The sequence below is a fragment of the Panthera onca genome, chromosome A3, assembly GCF_046562875.1.
Source record: "Panthera onca isolate mPanOnc1 chromosome A3, mPanOnc1 haplotype 2, whole genome shotgun sequence".
NCBI lineage: Eukaryota > Metazoa > Chordata > Mammalia > Carnivora > Felidae > Panthera > Panthera onca.
Window position 1 is genome coordinate 11597761 of NC_138341.1, and position 13130 is coordinate 11610890.

The window sequence follows — 13130 nt, forward strand, 5'->3', positions numbered from 1 at the left end:
AATGTCGAAAGGTATTTTGTTTTTCATGTAAACAACTTGATGATTAATAGTGTTTAAAAGGTTTATAACATGAAACTTCCTGCCAATCTTGAAGCAATCAAGCGAAAATTCTGACTCCCCATTTACTCACCTGAGAGATTCCATGTGGAGAAAAATGCTAATATATTAACTTCATTTTAAATGGAAATGACAACAATCACATCTGCTTCTGATCAAAGAAAAACATTACTTGTTCTACAAAAACCAAGTTCTTGGTTTAGTGTTAATCTACTTCCGCTTATTTTAAGTTTCCCATTTAACAGAAAGCAAAAATTGAGGCCTAGTCCCACTATTTCAATAGCTTTCTTAATACTAATAGAAGGAGAGTTTAGTTTGGCTATTTAGATCCATATCACAGCACAAGCAATAAAAAATGTCAACTATGTAATCACTCAGCAGTCTCCAGGGCATTATCACACCACAAATAATGCACCATTGCAGACTATCCGGCCAGTTGCCCTTTATGGTAAGTAGCATTAAAGACCCCCAAAGACGTCCACGTCCCAATCCCTGGAACCTGGGAATACACCGCATTTCATGGCAAAGGGACTCTGCAGATATGATTAAGGACACTGACCCTGAAGTAAAGAGTATCCAAAATTACTGGTCCTTTAAACGAGCCTTTAATCACACGAGCCTTTAAACAGAGAAGCTTTCTCAGTTAGGGTCAGAGAGAGGGCGTCCGGGACATGCCACGGGGGAAGAGGCAAAGAGAAACCTGAGGCATTGGAGACTCAACCCATTGTCGCTGGCTTTGAAGACGGAGAAAGCGACCACAAGCCTAGGTATGTGAGCGGCATCTAGAGGCTGCAAACAGCTCTGAGGTGACAGCCAGCAAGGCTACAGGGACCTCCGTCCTATGACCACAAGGAATCGACTTCTGCCAACTCCATGAGTGAGCATGGAAACAGATCCTCCTTTGAGGCTCGAGAAAAGAGCACAGCCCTGTGCGCACCATGATCTTGGCCATGTGAGACTAAAGAGAGACCCATCAAAGTCTGCCAGATCTCCGTCCTAGGGGAATTAGAAGATAATTTATTTGCATTGTTTTTAAGTGGCTGAATTTGTGGTAATATGTTATAGCAGCAATAGAAAACAAATACATCATGTTAGGATACTTAATTTCTAGAAAACTTTGTGAACTTTACTCTTACTTCCAAAAGGAAATGAATTTAAACTTTACTAACCAATGCTTACAACTTAACTTATCCAGTTTTTGTTTAAGGCTTCTGGTAAGATTTTCTAAACTGTGCTTTAAACATGAAAAAAGTTGTGTCCCAACACTAGAAGAAATGATAATTAGGTGACAGAGTAGTGGTGCTAGCTAAGCTATAATGGCAACCATACTGCAATATAAATATGCCAAATTAATAACCTTATGCTAAAACAATGGTTTATGTCAAATATATCTCAATTTTAAAAAAGTTTTAAAAACTGTTTCCTGTGGGCTCTTTGGACATTGAGAAAAGTATAAAATACCAACTCAATGTAATCATTGTCATTTGATTATAAAAACAACATAAACACTGGATGTTAATATGGAAAAAAAAATCACATTAAGTTACTTGTATACTTATAAGAGCAACAACGTTAAAAATAACCGTTTGGGGTTTAGGTGCCAATAAAACACAATACCTCTCCTGGGTTTCAGATCATCTCAGATACTGCAGCTTGGTTCACTGAATGCCATTCTGCCCCTACAAACTGTCCTACTACTGTTACAAGTTGATACGTTAAAGACTACATCTCTCAGACTCCCTATATTGGCGTTCCACACATAATCTAGTTCTCCTCTCGAAAATGCACCTGCTGCATGGAATTTGGGACGCGGAACTCTAGTAGAGACCACACCTGTTACTTCTGCCTTCTGCTGCTTTCCTTCCTTCCTTCCTTCCTTCCTTCCTTCCTTCCTTCCTTCCTTCCTTCCCTCTTTTCCTTCCTTTCACAGTCTTAGTTATTCTTCTACAACAGTGGTAATAGAAGCCCCAGTGCCCAGACTCTAGTTTTATGCGTGTAAAGGCTGGCTTGTATCCTGGTAGTCAGTTACCACTGGAGCCAACTGATAAGGAGTGGCTTTCTGCTTTCCCAGCTGATTTATGGCAGATTGCAGCTCCCCTAGCAGGCAGGTTCTGTAATTTTTCTAGTAGTTGGTCTTAGAAACACATCTAAAGCCTGCTCCTCCAGTCCTTTCAGTGATTTTTAATCCTAATCTCCATAAAGCCCCTAATTTTCCATTAAAAAAAAAAAAAACTCCTTCTGCTAAGAGCTAGAATATTTTCTGTAACTCACAACTGAATCTTGCATGATTTTTTTAATTAAAAATATATAAGTAGGAATCAGAGAAATCAGCAATACTATCTTCATTCTGGAATAGAGAACATGGCTTAAATCCACTGTCATAATTAGGCTAAAATTTTTCTGCAAGTCTTGGAGTAACTTTTCCAAGGAGGAGTTGAGTCTACAGAGGAGACAAGCCAAACCAAAATCACCATGGCAGCTCAGAGGGAAACTGAGCACAACGAATACCCAGAACTGCCTCAAACCAGTGCCGCCCAACCCATTAGCCATAGTCATGCGGGGCTATCGCACGCTTGATACGTGGCTATTCCAAAATGAGATGTGCTGTAATGTACCACACTAGATTTCAAGGGCTTTGTACTAAAATAACAGATAAATAACATAACCCTCATGTGCGTAACCTCAAGGAACAAAGATCAAAGCAGAATGCACCCTTTCTGTGGACAGGCATAAGCAGGAGGGAGCCCAGCTGGGGTGGGGTGGGGTGGGGGTGCTAAGCCTTACATTTCCAGCTTCTTCTCTCAATTTCAGCAATCAGGACAATTACACACACCCCCTCTCCTCAGCATGTGTTGGACGGAGGGGGTGAAGAGCGTGGACGGAGAGATGATGAGAGACTTAAACTCATCATCCAAACCTCAAAGGACAAGGCAGGAAGTCCTACGTAAGAAAAACCAGACTTCTCCCTTCAAGAGTGATAATGATGGCAGCTTGCTATGTGCCAGCACTTTACAAAGTGCTTCATACATGTACTGGGCATAAGAACCAGAAGGAAATACACACACACACACACACACACACACACACACACCATAGCTTTAGTGGTAGCATTACTAGGATTCCTTTCTGTCCTTAATCTCTTTGCTATGTGAGGAGACAGCAGTGGAGGCTCATTCAGTCACCGCTTTGGTACCACAAACAGCTGGTTCATCAACGAAGAAAAATAAGCTGATTCCAGCTCCTGCACTGCAGAGGCCCCTCTTCGCTAGTAAGGCCACAACCCCAGCCAAGGAGCATGTGATGTCACACAGTGGCAATGTTACCTCCAGCTCCTGTCCCGCATTTACAGGGTGTGGCCTTAGTCTCCTGGTCAGCCTGTCATCGTGCATGTGACCCACCAAGTCCGGCCTAAGCACACCTCTCCGGGCTACCGAAAGCTGTGGAGGTCGTGTATACTCTGCTTCATTCTGTGTCTAAGATCCCCCCACTTGCCAACCGTGCGTGGAGAGGAGAGAGCTCTATGTGTCCCTGTGTGAATAACATTGCCAAAAATAGTTCTTCGCCAGAAATAAATCTCAGAAGGAATCTGAAGTATACATTGTCTCTCTTTATATAGATATAGGAGATACAGATATATATGTAAAGTATACAGTAAGCATCTCAATTTATTGGCTATATTTCTGAATTACTTAATATTTACAACTGGAAAAAAAAAAAAAACCACAGAAGCAAATTAGAATTCATTCACTTACATGGCAGTTACCGCGTGACTCTCATTCGGTGTCACGCCCTACACCAGGCAATGAGGTGACAAAAACAGGGAAAACACAGTCTGTGCTCTCAAGTTGCTCAGAAACCAGGGAGGGAGGCAGACATGTGGACACGGCCCTGCAGTACAATCTCAGCCTCTAAAGTAGACATACATCTACGGTGCCACGCGACACGAAGAGAGGCCACACCTCCTCTGCCCAGAGGCGCAATCACAGAAGGCTTCACACAGAAGGTAGTATCTCATCGGGAAAGAACGCAGGCCCCCCCACCCCCCAAAGGAGGAAGAGATACTTTCAGGCAGACTTACACAAGAACGAGAGCGTGAAATGAAACAACACAGGAAACTGGAGGAATCTCGATCAAGTCAGTGAAGGTGTGGACAGTGGCACGCGAGGGCAAGGGGCCGATCGATCACCAGCATGGAGGGACAGAGAAGGAGCTGGAGAGAGAACCCCGCTGACCAGGCCAAAGCACCCCCGCTGCTGGCCTGACAGACGGGAAGCCACTAAAACTGTTCACGCAAAGGGAGTGGCAAACTCAGATCTGTGTTTTAGAAATATCATTCCAGGCACAAGAATCCAGTCAGGAGGTTGGTGTGTTAGTCCAAGCTTAAAATAATCACGGGCCGAATTAGGATCGTGATGCTAGGAATATATGAGGTTGCCATAAGGGTATTTTGCCACCTGAATGCATATATTAAATTTAAATGTTTTTATTTCTAATTCTTCTCAAAGTGAAAAGGGCCTGAGGTAAGTCATAGATAAGCAGAGAAATTCAAGGATTCTGACTCCAACTTCCTAAGAAATAAAGCACATGGTCACCAAGCTGGGTCTTAGTGAAGAGCAGAGAGAAAGAAGAGAACAGAAGATAAGTCAGGAATCCAAGCAAACATTCATGGTTAGCTAAGCAAGGTTAGACGCAGTGGGGGAAAAACAATGAACAATGCAAGTTACTGAGAAAGAATGAAGACAGGACCAGGTTTGCAGAGAGGAATAAGAAACATCAGGGGGCAGCTGGATGGCTCCATCCGCTGAGCATGTGACTTCAGTTCAGGTCATGATCTCAGGGTTCGTGGATTCGAACCCCACATCAAACCTCGCACTGGGCCCAGCACTGACGGTGCAGGGCTTGCTCGGGATTATCCCTCTCCCTCTCTCTCTGCCCCTCCCCCACTTACGCTCTGTCTCTCTCAAACTTAGGAAAAAAAGATATATATATATACACACATATTTTTTTTTCTAGGAGTGATGTCTAATAGGAGTCTGGTTTATATTACATAAGAGACATGACGGCTACCATTTACTAAATGGTTCCTATGTGTCAGGTGCTGGGCAGGTGCTTCCTCTGGTCATTCCTGGGTTTTAGAATAACACTGCAAGATAGGTATGCGGAAGCCATATGATGCACAAGTAAAGTGCAGATGCTGCCCACATGCAACTGGCCTAGGGGTGTCTCCTCTTCCTGACCAGGTCGGGCTATCAAAACATGTGGTCCACTTGTTCTGCAGAGGGATGTGACACAAGAGCAACATCACGAGCACATATGAATGTATTTGAGAGTACTTACTCTCCTATGTCATGAAAATACGATCTCATTAAAGACGGTTTGAAAAATTCAAAAGGTTAGGGGGAAAAGAAGATAGTACTTATTCACAGCATCGCAATACAAAGACAATACTGCCAGGATACAGTCTCTCTTCCTGTCTTTAATCCAGGCTTAGAGATCTTTCTTTAAAACCTTTTATCGAAGAAGAAGATACATTAAAAAATGTATGCACGCAAGCATACAGTTTGGTAAATTATAACACACTCATGCAATCAGCACTTAGACTAAGTCACAGACCATCACCAGGATCCCAGATGCCGCTTTTGAGATCACTTCTAGCCATCCCCGTGGCCGAGGTAGATGCTATTCTGACTTCTGGTAGTATAAATTAGTTTTGCCTATTTTTATACTTTACATGAATGGAAGTGTGTCTTGGGGTCTGATTTCTATCATTCAACATAAATTCATCCATATTCTTGCAAGTAGTTGAAGACTGTCCAATTCGTTGTTAGCGTAATATCGTTACACTGTTAATGTAACAGTGTTATATAGTGTGAGCATATCAGAACTTACTTATCCTTTTTCTCTATTGATGAGTATTTGGATACTCTCCAGTTTGTAGCTAATACCAATAGTGCTGCCTTGAACATGCTAATAGTTATCTTTTGGTGAATATATGCATTTCTGGAAACAAATCTAGTAGGGGGATTACTAAAACATAGAGTATGCATATGTCCAGACTTAGTGAATAGTGCCAAACATTTATACTCTAACCAGCAATTACAACAGTCTGGTCACTCCACATCCATGCCAACATCTAGCATTACACGTCTATTTCCTTTTAGCGGTAGCACTGAGGATATAATAGTATCTCTTTGTGGTTTTAATTTGAATCTCTCTGATGACTAATGAAGTCGAACAGCTTTTAATAGATTCATTGGTCATCTGACCATCTTTTGTGAAGTGTCTGTTCAAGTGTTTTGCCTTTCTTCTGTTGGTGATCTGCCTTTCCTACTCACCTCTAGTTCTTCACATGTTCTGGACACACATCCTCATTACATGTACAGATTGTGAATATGTTTTACTACTTGGCAGATTATATTTTCATCGTCTTAATGTTGTCTTTTGGTTAATAGAAGTTCTTAAATTTTACATTACTCTAATTTATCATTTTTTTCACTTTACAATTAGTATTTTTTGTATATTTAAGAAATTGTTGCTTACTCTAAGCTCACAAAGATGTTCTTCTATATTTTTGTTGACCTGTAATATTTTTGCTGTAAGTAAAATCCTGTTAAGACAGTGTCCCACCCTCTCTCCTATGCACCTGGAGCATCAGATGCATCCTTTCAATGCACTTACCATAAAATTTTGATAATCTCATTTTTTTTTTGTTTGCCTTCCCAACTAGACAGTAGCTTTGCAAAGGTAGGGATTATGTTTATTTACCACTATATCCTCAAAGCATGGGAAAATCCTTAACTTATAGTGTATACCTGTAGATATGTAGAAGTCTGGCTTTACTGCACTATTGAAATGTTTGAGGATACATTTTCTCAGGCCTAATATGTTGTGCCTATAGTAGCTAATGTTATTCAAATAAGACTTCATGCCACATTTCAAATCTTGTTCACCTTTATAATCTTCTTAATTGAGAGGGTGTATTGAATGGTTAAACTGTCATCAACTAATCCAAGTACAGAATTAAAACTACAAACAAGGTAAGAAGTAAACGGCACTTGAACAGAATGCAACTTCACTCAGAGGAAAATCACGTCAACTGAAAGATATCAAAAAATACAGGCTATAAGACAATCATTCCATTTCATAAAATGAACCTAAACTTTACTTCTCTATTTCATACAGATAGGCTAACTTCAGACAGGACATTTAAGACATATGAAAATTAAAAGCTTGTTCCAGAAGATAAATGAAATTGACATGCTCAGAAATGTACGAGATAAAAGGCTTGTAAGAGATTCCCTGATGAGAATTACAAAAGAGAAAGTAAAATAAAAGGCTCATTTGGACCACAGAAGAAGCATCGAACTTTGGGACAGTCTACCAGAATTATACTCTACCTAGAATAATTAATGAGGAAAATAGTTTTCATTCAAATACATATAATGGGGGGGGGGGAGGCTGGGCAAAATTTACTCCTGAAATGATTACTACTGGCACTTTTTATATTCATAGTTGCACACTGTTAATTAATTTAGAATGTATAACAGCAGAAATAGATTAATCCCCCAAACCAAATCAACAACTGCCAGCATAAAATTTAACATGAAATCTCATTAACGTCAATATGTTACACAGCTCAGAGGTTAACTTCCAAAGCACTAACAGTATCTTTCAAATTCTACAACAGACACCATTACCGACCAGGTTCACGAGAACAAGAACAGTTCCACATCTCAAGTTTGGCTTACAGAGTCTTGTTGATCAAGGACTATAATGAATAATCTATTTTGGAGTTGCTACCTCTGGTATCTGGTAACATAAGGGTTAATTTCTGAGAAATCTGTTTGCCTCCTATAAACTGAGTTGGTGGTACGCATAAAATAGGTAAGGATTACAAATAGCGCCCGAACTGAACTCATCCACCATCCCTTCCCTTCCAACAGATCTTTAGATGATCCAAAGTTCTTCCCTGCACCCAACGCTTCTAGCAAATTTCACCCTGAACCTAAAATATTAAGAATATAGTCTTTATTATTACTGGTGATACTTTTAGAAGTGTCTGAGGGAAAAGAAAGAAAGAGAAAAGAGAAGAAAAGAAAAGAAAAGAAAAGAAAAGAAGGAAAGGAAAGAAAAGAGAAAGAAAAGAAAGAGAAGGAAAGAGAAGAAAGAAAAGAAAGGAAGGAAAGAAAGAAAGAAAAGACAAAATAAAAAGAGAAGAAAAGAAAAAATGAATCTGTCAGAAGCAGCAAATTGAAAAATACCCTATGGAGCAAATCGCTCTAAGGTCTGACTCTGCTTCAGTTTATCCGCTAAGTAACAGGTCAGGTTATATAATTCAGATGTTTTCACCTTTGCGAATCATGAACCCCTACACAATTCCGATCAAAGCTGGAAGTCATTCCTCCAGAAAACAGAATACACATGCTGTGCACACACAGGAACACACAAAGTCACATACACACCCCCCCCCCACACACACACAACACACACACACACACACACACACACACACACACCCAAATACAGCACACTACTTCAGGGGCTTTGGGAATCAAACCCTTCTTGAATCTGCTGGCATTCCTGGACCAAGATTAAGAGACCTGTAGTTAGGAAAAATACAGGTATATGAAGTATATTTTTATTTTCTTTCACCATGCCAAATTTTTAAATCTCTTTTGATTAAATAATTTGGGGTTCTAAATCCATCCACAAAATAAATTTACTGAACATATACCCCTGGCATGCTTACTATGTTTAAGACCCAGTGCTAGGCAACAGGGTTACCACAATGATTAAGACATTGTCCCTGCTCTCAAGGAACTCATAGTACATTAGGAAAGACAGGCAAACAGGAAATTTGCCTTATTTCACCAATGAACTGAGAACTTATCAAATTGGATCCCACTGGAATATTCTTCCCCTTATAATAAAAGAATTTATCCACACCCATCATATCCACATCTTAACCTTCCTCATTTATTTTCTTCACATATTCAACAAATATTTGGACATCAAATACAACAAGGACACTTGTAGTAGATACTGAAAACAGAGCAGTGAACAAAACAGGACTCCTGCCACCCAGAGCTCCTCTTGTATTCCAAGAGGAGATAAGCCAAAGATAAATATAAAGCATGTCAGAGAGGTGTATCAGATAAATGATAGGAAAAGAGCTAGGAAGAAAAATAAAGTGGTATATTGGGAGTAGGGGGAACACTGTAATTGTGTATGCAGGGACCGGGGAAGCTCTCACTGAGCAGACATTTGAGCAGAGACCTGGAAGGAGCGAAGATAAGTCACTGAATATGTGAGAGAAGAACACAGCAAGTATAAGGACCAGAGGGAATGTTTAGAGAATGGAAAGAAGGGCAGTATGCCTGGAGTACAGTGGGCAAAGTCAGTGGGGGGTTAAGGAGAGAAGAGATCAAGTCAAACAGGTAGTAGGGAAGATAGATCATGGGTGTCCTCATAGGAGATCATAAAAGCTTAGCTTGTACTCCACGCAATGTGGCATGATCTGACATATTTTTAAAGAATCACTCTGGCTGCCTTGTTGAGCACCAACTAGAGCAAGGAAAAGGGCCGAAAGAGGCAGACAAACAGAACACTACCATAAAACTCTAGGTGAGACACGGCAATAACTTAACCAGGGTGGTAGCAGTGGTGATGGTAAAATATGGTCTAATTCCAAGTCCACTGGGAGAGTGCAGCCACCAGGCTTTCTTGACAGACTGCTTGTGTTACACAGGACAAAGAGAACTGAGGAGGATGACAAGGTTTATGACCTAAACAACTAGAAAGATGGAGCTGCCATTTTTTGACATAGGAAAGAGCACAGAAGGAACACCACCGATAGCTGGGGTGAAGGGTGAGATGCTAAAATCGGTGGCTCACTTTTAACACGTTCAGATGCGAAGCCTGTAAGAAAGGGAAGTACAGATGCCAGATTGGCAGTCGCGCACACAAGCCTGGAACTCAGAAGATCAGGGCTCAAGCTACACATAGAGAATCACCCGCACAAAGTTGCACGATCACACGTGCAATCAGCTAGGGAATCAGCAGAGACAGAGAAGAGATTAAAGACTGAGACCTGAGGTATCTAACATTTAGCTAGAGAAATGAGGAAGGACCAACAAACACGGTGAGAGTAAGTGGCCAATGAGGTATAAAGAAAACGAACAGACTGTCCCTGAAACAAGTGCGTATCCGATGTTACTGATACGTCACGTAAGATAAAGACAGGCTTGACGCGTGAATTTACCAACAGGAGGTCACTGGTGACCCAAACACAAGCTGTTCTGAGGAAACAGTGAGGAGAAAAAGACGCATGGAGAGCACGCAAACGACAACTGGAGAAAAAGATGTGGCCACTACTGTGTATAAAACCAAAGCGTGTACACAAAGTCCCTCAGCATGGTACAGATGAGCCGTGTGATCAGATCGCAAGGCCTCCTTAAAAGCAAACTGTCAAATCCCCCAGATTTCACTGAAACTGAGACATGTTATTTGAAAAGTATCCTTTGCAAGTGGATTTAAATCCAAGTCTAGATTAAAAAGTAAAAAAAAAAAAAAAAGTATTCTTTGTTACTGAAAGAGTCAAAGAAACTTAAAGAAACGAAACGAATGTATTAGAAACGCGTGTACTCTGTGAGAAAGGGCAGGATGAAAGAAAGAAGAGAACCTGGAACATGAGTGGCAGAGCCCGGTGAGGAGGCAGCTAATCTAAGCCTTTCTGAGGAATGGAAATCCGTGGCCCCGATTCTCCGAGCCAATCAAAGTGACAGGATTCACAGTCCTGACCATCAAGCCGTGGACCGAGCGATCACAGTCTCCTACAAGCATGCCAATGGGCAGAGCACGCCCTCCTTCGGTCAGACCTCAGTGAGAGAGGATACACCACATGGTGAATGAAATGCAGGAGTCTTGTGAATCGTGCTGGCTCTGCGTTATCATCCAGTTCGCGATGTCACAGATCACCATGAACTCAGTCTCACGTACACACTCATCAGGCAATGTTATCCAAAAAAAAAAAGTTAATAAGGACCTACTCTGTTCCCAGTGATGTGCTGGTGTCACAACAGTAAAGAAAGCAATCAGCACTTAACAAAGTTATGGAGAATACATTATAAGAAGATAGGAAATTCTCTATCTCAGGAGCTCATTCCCACCACTTCATCCCAGAGCAATGCATGACTACACAAAATGTGTACGTAAAATGTTCACTGCGGCTCAGTCTAAAAGAGAGGAAAATCAAACATAATCTAAATGTTCAAAAACAAAGCAAAAGATAAATTTTTGTACATACATCAAATGACCGCTAACCTGCCATTATATAAATGGTCTGTATATAAGGAGAAGGGCAGCTATCTGTGACAAATAACATTACGTGGAAAAAAACAAGCTTTAAATTAATATGCAGGGGCACCTGGGCGGCTAATCGGTTAAGTGTCCCACTTCAGCTCAGGTCACGATCTCACAGTTTGTGAGTTCAAGTCCAGCCTCGGGCTCTGTGCTGACAGCTCAGAGCCTGGAGCCTGCTTCAAATTCTATGTCTCCCTCTCTCTCTGCCCCACCCCTACTTACACTCTGTCTCTCTCTGTCTCCCCAAAATGGGTAAACGTTAAAAAACAATTTTTTTAATGTGGAATTAATATATGCAGTATGAATCCATTTTAAGTTTAAAAAATAATAATTCTCCAGGAGATAGACAATAGCTATCCAGAAAATCTGTTCATACTCAGAAAAATTCTGAAAGATATATATATAAACTTAAAAATGTTTACCTCTAAGGAGTGGGCTTCATGGTATGGGTAGAAAGAACTAAGAGAAGAAAGAGAACTTATATACTAATGTACTGCTGATTAAATTACTTCATAATTTATTATTTTTTTAATGTTTATTTATTTTTGATAGACAGAGCCTGAGCACGAGAGGGGCAGAGAGAGAGGGAGACATAGAATCCAAAGCAGGCTCCAGGCTCCCAGCTGTCTGCACGGAGCCCGATGTGGGGCTTGAACCCACAAACCGTGAGATCATGACCTGAGCTGAAGTTGGGCACTTAACCAACTGAGCCACCCAGGCACCTCTATTTCATATTTTAAAAAGTAGAAAGGCCAAAGCTACCATAAATTTCCATGTACTTCTTATCAAAAGTTAACAAATATTATTAATATTTTATCATAGATGTTTTACATTTCTTTTTTTTTTTTAACTTTCAGGAATAAAATATGCTAAATAGTGTCAGTTATCTGAACCCATGCCTCCTCTTAAATGGATTGCTAAAATAAAAGATTGTGTTATTTTTGTAATTAAGAAAGTCATTATGAATTCCAGTCAGGATGGAGCAGTGAACTCCTGTTGCAATGTGCTCATGGTACTCCAGAATATTAAGGGTAATTAAAAACAAAAGTAGAAAGGCACTCACGTTCAATGGAATTCAACATTCCGGGGCTCGGAACTGAGATGCTGACAGTGGCTGTGAAATGCTCCTCTCGAGGGAACTGTGAATCGAAAGGATCCCCTGTAAGAGGATCAGACCCACTGCCTGGGATTATGTATTTATACAAAATTGCAGGAATAAAGAGGCAGAGAACTAACAGGGCCCAAGTCCCTCGTTGGCTCCATGCCTGGATTCCTCAGATCCTCAACAGTACAAGAGGTTGGGAGTCCCACGTCAAAAGGTATTAATAGGACATGACATGTTCTGGACCGAAGCACTAAGGGTACAGACTGAGGAAAACCACAAAACTATAGAATCCTTAGAGAAGGTCTAGGGAGATACAAAGTAAACAGAATGGAATGACCCCCTCAATGAGCTTGGAAACCAAAATTCTAAAACACATCGGGGGCAGGTGGGGGGGGGAGGGTGGATAGGAAAGTGATAATTTTAACAAAAATCCATTCCAGATGAAACTCTTTCTTTTCGAACTTCAAAATATTAATGTCTTTGTGCATACCAAATATGAAATTTAAAATCCTTGGCATGCCTGCATGGCTCCGTTAAGCATCCGACTTGGCTCAGGTCATGATCTCACACTTTGTGAGTTCGAGCCCCACATGGGGCTCTGTGCTGA

The 13130-nt window shown here is 40.9% G+C and overlaps 1 protein-coding gene across 3 annotated transcripts in view; it reads right to left on the reverse strand.

Moving 5' to 3' along the window:
• The window catches only part of NBAS (NBAS subunit of NRZ tethering complex), a 329610-nt gene that overhangs the window by 132202 nt on the left and 184278 nt on the right, over positions 1-13130 (reverse strand). The gene's annotated exons all lie outside the window — the stretch shown is intronic.